The following is an 11,084-nucleotide window of genomic DNA, read 5'->3' as shown; positions in this document are numbered from 1 at the left end:
CTTCCGATGTACCTATATTTATGCCGAATGTGTTTTCTTTATGAACTTTCATGTCCAAACACTGTTCGCTGCATCAAATCAATGAGCTTTAATTTTGTCTTTCAATCCAATGATATTTGACCAAGTGGTTCATCCCCATTTGATCATGTGGGTCATCCCCTAAAGCACAACCACACCATCGCTGCTCTTCCATTTCAAATTTTTCGTCGGGATATCGCCACTGAAGTTGTTGTTTGGTATATTGAGGAGCTCAAAGTGTTGCGATACAAAAAATTGCATTTGGAGATGAGCCAGGTGAGCTTGATCAATGAAAACCATTTCAACGTTTGCCCATTGGGTGTTTCACGAGCATGGAATGTCCCATTCATTGACATTAAGAACAATAATAAAAGATAGTTTAGCATATCAGAATGGTTCATTAGCCTGACAAGATTTGATTCACTAATTTCAAACTCAATGAGTTCCTCCTCTTCATATTTTTCTTGGTGGATCAAAGCAAGTAGATCTGATTCATCTAACATGTTGTTATTTCGTTCCTCGCGAAATTGTACTTTCTCAATCACTAAGTGCTCCAATTCTAACTTACCAAATGCTACTTTAAGCAGGTGACCCTCCACAGAGTGGGTTGCGATAAGCCTGTGAACATGCGCAGGTCGTGTTGTCCAATCTTGTGGCATCGATCCATAGCTTGCATATCCATTTGAGGATTCCAATCACTTTCATAGATAATACAAGTGTCTGTAGTAGTAAGATTGATTCCAAGACCACTAGCACGTGTGCTTAGAAAAAAGATACAAAAGTTGCTATCTAGGTCATCGAAATCCCTTATCTGATTTTTCCTATCTTCCAACTTAACACTTCCATTAATGCGACAAACATCATATCCTCTCTCACTTAGATAGCTAGTATTCCAACAAGTTAAGAACTTTAGTCCATTGAGAAAATATCAGCATCTTTTGTTTCTAAGATTTCAAATTTGTTAATAGCTTGTCTAGCAAACCAAATTCACCACACTGCTTAACCAAATACTCTAGCTATGCATATTCAAACGACTCAAAAGATCAAGGTGGTTGCAATTCTTTCGCAGTTGAATCGTGCCTCATCCCATTGCTTTGTTTCCTAGCTAGATCAAACCAAGATTCAAACTCTTCACATAATGTGAATATTTGAGGCAAAATGGACCAAAGTTCAACCAAATTATTTTGTAGGGTCGTTCTAGTCAAAATCAACTTATTTTCAATAGGTAAGGTTTTCAATTCCCTCAGCAATTTGTAGTTGGAGCTTTTTAATCAGTGTCCCTCATAAACAACTATATATTTCCAGTCATAGCGAGCCAAATATTTTCTATCATTCAAAACCTCATATGAAGTGTCAATAATAGGGAATTTTGGACCCACTGTGTGAGGCATGTGGATTTTCCTTGGCTCTTGTTGCTTAACTTTGGAATCGTGATAGATTATAGCATTCATGCTTGGAACAAACCTATTGATTTCAATCACCCGCTTTGAGAGAGTTGAAAGAGGACAAACTATTAAAAAGGGCCCATGCATGCCCATCCCTTTAAGATGAGCAAGGAGACCAATAGTCTGCATCGTCTTTCCTAAACCCATTTGATCTGCCAGAATTCCATTTGTGCCAAAGATAAATCAACCACTTTACACCCTTAATTTGACATGACTTCAACCTTCCCTCGATCAATAGAGGAACAAGTTCCATCTGTTCTTTCTAGTTCCTCTCCTCTATTAAATTATCAGAAGCTTGAACTGGGGTGCCTCCTATGCAATTCTCAATCATTGCATAGATAACATTTTTTTATTTTTTATTTTTTTATTTTTTTATTATTATTATTTATTTATTTATTTTTATTTTTTTATTTTATATATATATATTTTTATTTTTATTTTTATTTATATATATATATTTTGTCTGATAAAACTCTGCGTTATTAGTCACCATATTATGCTTTTGACCCCTACCACTTTTCTTCACCACACTTGATTTTGCATTGCCATTCTCGCTTGGAATAAATGTAATGTCGTCCATCTTCTCAAGAAAAAACTCTAGATAAAGTTGAGTCTTACTAAGAATCTCATCCACTTTGTTAAATAATACATGATCCATATGTGAACTCTCATCGCTCAGTTGCTTTTCCATTTCCTTCTTTTCTCTCTCAGCTCGTTCTTCTTCTAGGTGTTTCTGCTCCATGGCCATATCCTCTTAAACTTCAATGTTTCACCATGAACTAATAAATCATTATCCTCTGCATAAAAACTAGCACTTTACTTCCAGAGATTCCCTCATCTTCTAAAACATATATAGGTGAATGTGCATCTCCTTTAAGACTTGTGGTTGAATCCTTCTCCATTTTTAAAATCATTCCTCAATACTGTTCTGACAATGGTCCAATCTATCGATAGAGTGTTAAGCTCTTCGCCAGGATTATGATCCTGTGTCCAATCACTTGCATATTGCATGAGTTTGAAAGATATGAAGTTGGGTACCAAGTCCAAGTGAAATTTTCACCCCTCAAACTTGGCCCCTGAAATACACCTGCGCAAGGCACGCTAAAATGAGAAGCTACCCAGATATGAATGTGCTTTAGGAGTTGTGTTGAGAAAATCGAGAGCATCTCTTAAGTTAATGTTTGAATTTGTTTTAATGGTTGACTCAATGCCCTTACTCTTTCAATTTTTTTATTTTTATTGTTTTGGTGTATTTTTGCACGTACAAAATAAATGAAAATGGTCAAGTCAAAATAAATGGAGAGACAAGAATATCCATGGACACTACGCTGTACCCTTCTTCATATCCTTCCCAGGACAAACTAGAGCCCCCTAAGCGTAGGAGTCGCAAAAAGCCTCCCAATTGGAATTGTTTCAACCAATTTTAGGGCACCGAATAAACACCCAAAATCCAACCAATTTTCACCTGTGACAGAACCCTACAATATCCCCCAAAACAACCAATCGAGTGGGCCAAACTTAAGATGCACCAAATTTAAGATGCTCTGATGCTTGCACATGAGGGATCAATCCTTGCACCTCTATTTGTTTTCTGCGTAATATCTTTGAGTTTATGCTTTACTTCCTCACCCTCCACGCAGAGAAAGATAGAGACAATGAAGTTGAGACAAAATGAGCCAGAGCCACAATGGAGGAGAGAAAAAAACAACAAAGTTGAGACGAAATTGCTAGTTAAATATTTTATTATTATTTTTGTAGTCATTAGAGAAGTTGCAAAATAAAAAATAAGTGTGATTCGGTCTTTTAACCATTTATTTAGTGTTAGAGGTATCTTAAAAATATCGTAGGCCAAGCCATTTTTTTAGTTGTAATTTTTATTATATTATGAAGGGAGAATAATTATTATTTTTTATTACGCAATAAAAATTAAAATTTTGAGTTATATATATAATAATAATAATAATAATAATAATAATAATGAATTTGTTTTTAAATAACTAATTAAATTATAATGAATTTATAAAAACAGTATATTAAAATTATTTTTTAATAAATAATTAATTTATAAAAATTAAAAATATGATTTTAAGTTTTAATAAAAAATAATAATTTATTTCTCAATTATCCACATTCATATTCATTTTATAATTTAAATATTTATAATATATAAAAAATTAAAATTATTTAATTATTTCACAATTAATTCTAAATAATTATTTAATATTAAATTTTTGAATTTATTTCACAATTTTAATTTACTAGAAGTTTTTCAAGTGTATGATTTGTAAGTGAATGAGTATTTTCAATGCCAATGTTATGACTAGGATTAGATTTGTTATTATTAAAATCTTTTCATGTGAATTGACAAGTTAATATTTTGATTAATTATTTTGAAAAGTGATTTCAAGTTTTTAATTTGGATAAGGATAAATAATAAATATATGTAAAAAATAAAAAAATAAATATATAATTTTATTATAAATATTAGTATAATTATTACAATATAAAATTAAAAAATGGTCAACCACGGTTCAATCTTGCAATGTGATAAATATTGTCTCAATATGAAAATCAATCATGCTAAACCATGATCAACCACGGTGCAACGTCGCTTTGTGACAAAAATTGTTTCAAGTCCAATGTCGTAATGTGGCAAAGATTATCTCAATATGAAAATCAATCAAGCTCAACCATGATCAACCACAGTCCAACATCGCTTTGTGACAAAGATTTTTTCAATATGAAAATGAACCTTGGTCAACCACGATCAACCATGTTTATTTTAAGGATTATATACCTTGCATTTATAATATTAATCCCTTGGGTTTATAATACCTTTCGGTTTTAGAATTAATCCCTTGGATTTAGAATCATGGATTTTCATATGAGATGACCATGGTCCAATGTCGCAATGTGACAAAGATTGTCTCGATATGAAAATCAATCATGCTCAACCATGACCATCCACAGTCCAACGTCGCTTTGTAGCAAAGATTATCTCAAGTCCAATGTCGCAATGTGACAAAAATTGTCTCAATATGAAAATCAATCATGCTTAACATGATCAACCATGATCTAACATCGCTTTGTGACAAAGATTGTTTATAATATTAATCCTAGGGTTTAATATACATCCCTTGGGTTTACAATCATGTTCATCCATGGTCAACAATGGTTAAATGTCACAATGTGCCAAATATTGTCTCAATATGAAAATCAACAATGGTCAACCATGGTCCAATGTAGCATTGCGACTAATATTGTCTCAGTATGAAAATCAATGATGGTAAACCATGGTCATCCATGTTTATTTTATGGTTTATAATATTTATCTTAAGGTTTTTGGGTTTATAATATTTATCCTTTAGGTTTAATATTATTTCTTTGGGTTTATAATCTCTTGGGTAAACCATGGTCAACCATGTTTATTTTATGGTTTATAATATTCATCTTACGGTTTTTATACTTTATGGTTTATAATATCATCCCCTTGGGTTTATATTATCAATCCATTGGGTTTATTAAAATAAGGGTTCATATTCCTAGGGTATAATATTATTCATAAGGTTTATAATTTTAATATTTGAGTTTAATATAAATCCATTAGGTTTATAATCATGGTCAACCATGTTCCAATGTCGCATTGTAACAAAAGTTGTCTCAACCATGCTCAATAACCATGGTCACATTGTGACAAAGATTATCTCTTGGTCCAATGTCACATTGTCACAACTCATCCATGGTCAATCATGGTCCAACGTCACATTGTGACAAAGAATGTCTCGATATGGAGATCAACCATGGTGAACGAAGGCTAGTCATTGTCCAACGTCACATTGTGAAAAAGGTAGTCGTGAAAATCAATCATGGTCAACCATAGTCCAACGTCGCATTCTGAAAAAGATTGTGTTAATATGAAAATCAACCGTGGTCAACTATGTTTATCTTAGGGTTTATATACCTTCAGTTAATAAAATTTATCCCCTAGGTTTAATATTATTCCCTTCGGTTTTTATTATTAATCCCTTGGGTTTATAATATTTATCTTAGAGTTTATATATTTTGGGTTTATAATATTAATCCCTTGGGTTTAATATTGTTTCCTTGGGTTTATAACACATTGGGGTTTTAGAATTAACCCTTTGGGTTTATAATATGAACCCCTTGGGTTTATCAATCTCAAGGTTCATATTCTTAGGGTATAATCTTATTCATCAGGTTTATAATATTAATCCTAAGGTTTAATATAAATCCCTCGAGTTTATAATCATGGTCAAATATGCACAACCATGGTCCAATGTCACATTGTGACAAAAATGGTCTCAATATGAAAATCAACAATGGTCAAATGTCACATTATCACAAAGATTGTCTCAATATGAAAATCAACCATGGTAAAACATGGTCAACCATATTTATTTTAGGGTTTTATAGTATTTATCTTATGATTTATAATATTAATCTCATGAGTTTATACCTTGGGTTTAATATTACTCCCTTGAATCTATAATCCCTTAAGTTTATGATATTAATAATCACTTACATTTATGATATTTTTTTTTCAAATCAGTGGAAATTCTTTATATTTCTAAATAAACACATGATAAAAAAATTAATATAAATAAAAAAATTATTTAATATTCATTATTTATTATTAATATATAGTTAAATAATTAATTATTTTTAATAACATATTATTGTTTGTATTATTATTTAATCAAATTATTTCATATTATTTAATTATTTAATATTAATATTTAAATTATTATCATCATTGTTTAAATTATTTATTATTATTTAATTAATAAATATTTTAAAGAAATATATATATATATATATATATATATATATATGGCAAGTGGGATATTAGTGATGGAGGCTCTGAAACCGCGCTCCGCAGAAGACCGCGACGGTTTCGGATGAAATCAACTTGCATCGGCTGCAGGACCACAGAACGGTAGATTCTGTCGGGAGATAGGGTTTTTCGGAACTGGTGACAGCGCGACGGCGACGGTAGCAGTTTTCGACATGGAGGACTTTCCGTTAACGGACCTCGTGGATTATTCCGAGGATCCGCTATCTGGACAGGCGGTGTTCACCGACCCCATTTTCTCATCTTCGGTTTTGACATCTGATACTGCTCAGGAACTACAGGCTAGGGTTTACTTGACGCCTAATACCCCAACAGAACAGGGTCTTGAGGCTCCGCCGTTATCTCCCGGGACCGCTTCCTTGCTCGTGTCTTCATACCCTGAGGCTCTGACTCTTGAAGATATACCTTCCGCTCCGATTGTCATTCCTTCCTCGCTCTCGGATCCTAGGGTTTATGTGCCCCCGCAGACGAACCCGGCTACCCCCTCTGCGTCTATTGGGCCAAAGCCCTCCGGATGTTTCGGCACTCCAGTGGTAAATACAAGTGCTCCGGGGCCTAGCTCGGCGGGCACCTCAAACCCCCTTTCAGACCACCCTTGCGCCCCGAGAACAAAGAAGCTCAAGGCAAGATGTGTTAGGGCTATCAGAAAGGACACCACTGTCACATTTGGGAATTTGACAAGTTTTGAGGAAACCATGGCGCTCGCATGCACCGTCCTAGTTGGTCACGTGCGAGGACGCACATTCTCGGCAGATCGCTTGCTTCGATGGGTTAAGGAGATTTGGGGCTCTCTGCTCCCTACGCTCCCTGAGGTTGAGGTTCTCCCACGGGGATGGTTCACCCTCCAATTCGCGAAAGAAGATCACACGAACATTGTACTTGAGCACTATTGGCACATAGAGACCGCTCCAGTACTCTTGAAGCGATGGACTCCGTTATTCGATCCTGAAAGGGAGCAGATCGCTGCTGGACCTCTGTGGGTAAGGCTACCCGGACTCCCTAGGCAATATTGGAATGAAGAGGCCTTCATCAAAATTGGAAACGCTCTGGGGAGGTACTTGGATCATGACCGCTCTTATGTAGACACTCGGAGAAGAACCATGGCTCGCATCCTGGTACATCTTGACACCAGGGAAGGGTTGGAGGAGGACATCACTCTGCAATGGGGAAGGCACAAGCGCATCCAGATACTGGACTATGAGGGTGTCCCATTTCGGTGCAATCGGTGCCACCAGGTAGGGCATCTCTATAAGGATTGCCCTCTCAATAATCGTGGAGACAGCCCTCCAAAAGTTACTCCTATTGTTCCTCGAAGATCTGCGCCTCAGATCTCCCCGCCTCAGAAGGTTTCATCGAATCCTCATGGAGGGCTTCATCATACACCGTCTTCTGCTGAGGGCACATTCACTCCTCCCATGACAAGGACAAGAGCAGCAGCTGCAGCAATTCAGAAATCGGGTACTGATCTTCCTCATTCAACTCTTTCTCTTTCCCTTTCATCTGATTGCTTTAACTCTATCTCTGTATCTAAGGCACAATGCTCAATTCCGCCGCCCCCTCCTACTACTGCCTCTATCCCTCCTTCCCTTACCATTGATCACTCCCTGTCCCCATCTCGCCCATATGTGTCTCATCCTGAATCAAAACCCCCTCACCATTATTCTCTTCGGCCCCGTCCCTCTCAATCTGTATCTGATGGTACCTCGGGGTTATGCATTATTCCCCCTGAACCTGGTCACACCTCAGCCAGGGGTCGAAAATCCAATCTGAACAAAGCCATTAGGCGTGCTGGGGCTGAAGTTGCTTCGGGACGTCAATCCACCATTGTCGGGGCCCTTAGAGCTACAATCCCCCCACAGCGGGGTCCCCCATGAAGTGCCTTTCCTTCAACTGCAGGGGTTTAGCTAGCTCCCCCAAAAAGCTAGCCCTAAAACGACTTTTTCAGGTCGAATCTCCTGACATCATCCTCCTTCAAGAGACTCTGGGTTCTGCAGAATCCATATCTCTCGCCTTAAAATCGATTGCGCCTAGGTGGCAGTTCATAGGGTTGGATGCTATGGGCCGTTCGGGCGGTATGGCCATTGGACTAAATCCCTATTCCATCAGATTGGACTCTTCTTGGGGAGGGCCTGGATATTTGGGAGCTGACATTTTTTCAAAAGACCTTGGGCTGCAACTGCGCATCATCAATATATATGGACCCTGTCAGCAGAGAGAAGGTTTCTGGAGCACCCTCCTTGATCGATCTTTGATGCAAGCGGAAAACCTGATCATAGGTGGCGACCTAAATTTCTCCTTGGGATATAGTGAATCTTGGGGCTCATCTGCTCAAGCAGATCCCATATCAGACTTCATGAGGAACCTGCTCGAACAGCATGACCTCATTGATATCCCTATGAATCATCCTCTCCCCACCTGGAGGAACCGGAGGATCGGGCCAGCAGCTTTGGCTCGCAGACTTGATCGTTTTTTGATCAAGGGACCGCTGCTTCGTCATCTCCATCGCTATAAACAGTGGGTGAGTTCGGGGGGAATTTCGGATCACTCTCCCATCCTGATGGAAATTTTGGGCCCCCAACCTAAACCAAAAGCTCCTTTCAAATTCAATCATCATTGGTTGCAGGACCCTGAATTCTCTAAACTGGTCACGGACTTTTGGGTTGCTCACCCTATTGACAGAGAATCCTCTTTGGCTAGGGGTTTTGTCAAAAATCTGACGGAACTCAAACATATTGTGATCGAATGGGCTAAGACGAAAAAGGCCAAGGAAGATGAACTGCTCATCTCGATAGAAGCTGACATACACACTCTGTTGGATGAACAAAACCTGGGCTTTAATTCTGTGGAAAGTAAAAACAGGCTGGTCGATCTAGAAAAGCAGAAGCACAGCATTCTCAAGTTCAGAGAGGAATCGATCAGGCTGAGGAGTAGAGCCACTTGGCTAAAGGCAGGGGATGAAAACTCTAGATTCTTCCATAATTATGCAAATGGGAGGAGGGTGGCAAATACCATCTGGAACCTACCCTATCCTGATGGGGGTCTGGCAGACTCCTTCAACAAACTCTCCAGACTTGGCACCTCCTATTTCAAAGGTATCTTCAAATGCCCTGAGGGAACCAACCTTGCTGAGATCATTCGTGTAGCTTCCCATTTCCCGAGGTTCGTTAACAATGAAGACTTGGAGGATCTCAATGCACCGGTCACCATGAATGAATTGGAGAACACCATAAAATGGTTCCAGAAGGAAAAGAGCCCTGGTCCTGATGGATGGACCATTGAATTTTATCTGGCCTTTTATGACATCATTGGTGAAGACATTTTAAAGGTGGTGGAGGAGAGAAAAACTTCTGGACAAATCTATCATGCCATAAATACCACCTTCATCGCTCTCATCCCCAAGTCTGACTCTCCATCATCCTTTGCTGATTTTCGTCCCATTTCGCTCTGCAATGTTCTCTATAAGATCATATCCAAGATTATTGCCAATAGGATCAGACCCATCCTATCCAAACACATCGCTCCTCAGCAGTTCGCTTTCTTGGAAAATAGGCAGATTCATGAAGCCATTGGCTCTGCTCAGGAAGCCATTCACTCTATTTGGTCCAAGCACCTCAAGAGCATTCTTCTCAAAATTGACCTCTCAAAAGCGTTTGATAGAGTCAGCTGGCTCTACATCAAAATGATTCTCATCCACCTGGGCTTCCCTCATCAGCTTATCACTTGGATTATGGCATGCATCACCTCACCTACTTATAGTATTCTGATTAACGGAGCTGCATCCCATTTCTTCCACTCTGAAAGAGGACTTCGTCAGGGATGCCCCCTTTCCCCCCTCTTGTTCCTATTGGTAACTGAAGCGCTCAGTCGACTCATCATTTCCGCAAGGAGGGATGGCACCATCCGAGGCTTAAAGATCTCAGATGCTTGTTTCCTAACTCACCTTCTGTTCGTGGATGATGTCCTTATACTCCTTGATGGAAGCAATAGGGATACCTCATCCTTCAACAGAATCCTAAATCTTTTTTCTCATGCCACAGGGATGGTGGTAAACCATGAGAAGTCTTCCATCACTCTGGTTGGTACTTCTGCAGCTGAATCTCAATCAGCTATGCGGGCCTTCCCTTTTATCACTCAACCTCTGGATCGAGGTCTTAAATACCTTGGATACTGGCTAAAGCCTATAGCCCAAAAGATAGCTGACTGGGTGTGGCTTGTCACCAAGATTGAGAAGAAAATATCATGTTGGTACTTCAGATATCTCTCCAGAGCAGGCATATTAACTCTGATCAAATCCGTGCTGGAAGCGACCCCTGTTTTTTGGATGGCTCTAGCATGGATACCCCGGAACATCCTCTCTAAGATTCAAAGACTATGCAACAGATATTTGTGGGCTGGAAAGGAAGAGAAGCGCACCTTTGCTTGGATCTCCTGGAACAAGATTGCTCTCCCCAAGAAATGGGGGGGATGGGGATTAAAGGATCTGGCATCTTTTGCAAAAGCACTTGCTGCAAAGATGGGTTGGGCGCTGTTGACTTCCCACAGTTTATGGACTGACATTACATACCATAAGTACATCTGGCCTCTTGACATCATCGATTGGGCTAGACTCCCAAGCTGGAACAGAACGGGCATCTCTTCCATATGGAAAGCCCTCCTTCACTCCCTCCCCCTCCTCAGAAGCAATATCGTATGGCGTATCAAGAGTGGAAACAAAGCGCGCATAGGTATGGACCCTTGGAGCGGGTGTG

At 38.8% G+C, this 11,084-nt stretch overlaps 2 pseudogenes; both read right to left on the bottom strand.

The window, feature by feature from the left end:
* Positions 1–194: 194 nt before the first annotated feature.
* Positions 195–1,093, bottom strand: LOC149210389 (chromatin remodeling protein DDM1 pseudogene; annotated as a pseudogene).
* Positions 1,094–1,103: 10 nt separating this feature from the next.
* Positions 1,104–1,794, bottom strand: LOC149210388 (chromatin remodeling protein DDM1 pseudogene; annotated as a pseudogene).
* Positions 1,795–11,084: the final 9,290 nt, after the last annotated feature.

Source organism: Pinus tabuliformis, chromosome 1_2 (genome assembly GCF_031772625.1).
Source record: "Pinus tabuliformis cultivar Carrire ecotype Pingquan chromosome 1_2, CPIR1, whole genome shotgun sequence".
Classification (NCBI taxonomy): Eukaryota; Viridiplantae; Streptophyta; class Pinopsida; order Pinales; family Pinaceae; genus Pinus; species Pinus tabuliformis.
Note: the sequence above shows the minus strand (reverse complement) of the source record. Positions and strands in the feature narration are given on the sequence as shown.